We start from the raw sequence: 2,185 nt of genomic DNA, 5'->3' as shown, positions 1-2,185 counted from the left end.
TGTGTAGTAATATGGATTTACAGGGGAGAGGAGTGGGAGTGAAGAGGCAAATGAGAAGGTTATGATCAGAGAGAGGGATTTCAGAGTTGGGTGAGGGTGGAGATAGTGCAGCGGTAGGAGATGATGAGGTCGAGGCTGTGACCAAGTTGGTGAGTCGGCGAGGTGAAGTGGAGCAGGGAGGGTTGGAAGAGTCAGGGAAAGATAGAAGGCGGTTTGGCAGAGTAGTCACCAGGGACATCCATGTGGATGTTGAATTCTCCGAGGATCAGAGTGGGCATGAAAAAGGGAGAGAAGGAAGTTAGATAAAGGGGTCAAAGTCATTTTAAAAAGTTGGAGGTGGGGCCAGGGGGCGGTAGATGATGGCTACAAGAATCTGGAGTGGGGTGGTAAAGGCGATAATATGGGCTTCAAAGGAGGGGAAGGAAAGGGAAGGGGGTGAGGAGCATAGTGCTAAAAGCACATTGGGGTGCAAAAAGGAAGATGACACCTCACTCCTTTGCAGGTTAGCTCTGGGGGAGTGGGAGAAGAAGAGCTTAGTGAAACCTGTGCCATGCACATAGTAAACGCTTAATAAATGCCATCAAAAAAAAAAAAAAAGAAAGCAGCAGAAGAGACCGTGTCCATCCGGAGTGAGCCATGTTTCAGTTAGGGCCAGGAGGAGAGAGCTGGAAAGGAACAGGTCAGCGATGAAAGGGAGCTTACCTATCAATGGAGCGAGGGTTCCAAAGACCCACACATAGGAAGCAGCTAGTGGAATGGAAGGGAGGGAGGGGAAAGGGTGGCGAGTGGTTTGGAGGGAGGTTTGGATTGGAATGAGTTGGCGAGGGGGCCTGGGCGGGGAGAGAGAGAAGAGGGGGTGGTGACGAGAAATGAGAACTGGGATGTGGGTGGGGGCGGGGAGGGAGAGAGGGAGGGGGTTGGAATGGAGGGGTAGGAGGTTTGCGCTGGGTACAGAAGGATTCTAGGGAGGGGGTGAGATGGAGGGGTGGGGGTGGGGGAAAAGGGTTGAAAGAGCTGGGTTGGAGAGGAGAAGGGGAAGGTGAGGAATGGGGAAGGGCAGCTGGGAGCAGGGGAATTGATAGTTTATGGTGAAGTCAGCAAGGGTAAATGACAGTAGGAGCAGGTAGTTAACAAGTACAACATGTAATGGCAATAAAATTAAGCAGATGACATCACAGTGATCAGTTAACAATTAACATGTGATGGCAATAAAATAAGCAGATGGTGAAACGCTATTATAGCTGTTAACAATTAACATTCGATGGTAATAATAAAATGGGCAGATGATGACATCACAGAGAGCAGTTCACAGTTAACATGCAGAAGCATCCATTAAATAGGCAGACGAATGTCCAAAGCAGGAAGGATGAATTGTCCATGGGGTCAGTCAAATCAAATAAAAACGGCTAATGGCAAGGAGAGGCAGGGGGCCCGTGGCAGACATGTCTCAGAGGTTGTGGAGGATGGAGTCCTATGGATGACAGTTCTGGAGTAGGGCGGAACTGTTTAGGGGGGTCCATGGGAGGGGAGACGACTGGGAAAAGGCATAAACAGACAAATAGCATCTGTGGGCTGACTAGGTGGCAAATGGGGTTGTTGTTTTTCCACTATGGCTAAGAAAGAATTTGATAGGGAAAATTTATTGGTGTAATAGAAGATAGCTAATAAAAATCGTGGGATAAAGTATCTCATATATTTCTCCTCCAGTAAAGCATAAAGCATGCAAAACAAAAACGCAGTGTAAATAATGAATTACTGGATTTTGTAGGTAAAAACTTCACCATGACAGTAATATATTGGGAAGACTTTTCTGATCTGTTCTGGATCAGCCAAAAACAATGAGACTTCCTCTGTTTCTGTCTCTGTCTCTCTGTGTCTCTGTCTTAATTCCCTATCTCTTCTTCTCACTTTCCCTCAAGCATTTTCTCCCCACTCGAACTCTTTTCCTCTGTTTTCAGATATACTCAAAAAAAGGAACAATCCCACAATCCTGATCTAAACTTTGTTGATACTTTTACATGGATCATTTACCACTTAAAGCTCACATTCATGCATAGTGGGCCCCAGACAAAAGAATAGTGCTTATTTTGTGTAAATTCTCCCTAGTTTTTCCCTGTGTCCCTGTATCTCTCTTTTGGAATGCCAAGATTGGGATCGCACCCCCCTCTCCCGTCACGTCAGTCTA

Source organism: Tachyglossus aculeatus, unplaced genomic scaffold, assembly GCF_015852505.1.
Source record: "Tachyglossus aculeatus isolate mTacAcu1 unplaced genomic scaffold, mTacAcu1.pri scaffold_1_arrow_ctg1, whole genome shotgun sequence".
NCBI lineage: Eukaryota > Metazoa > Chordata > Mammalia > Monotremata > Tachyglossidae > Tachyglossus > Tachyglossus aculeatus.
Note: the sequence above shows the minus strand (reverse complement) of the source record.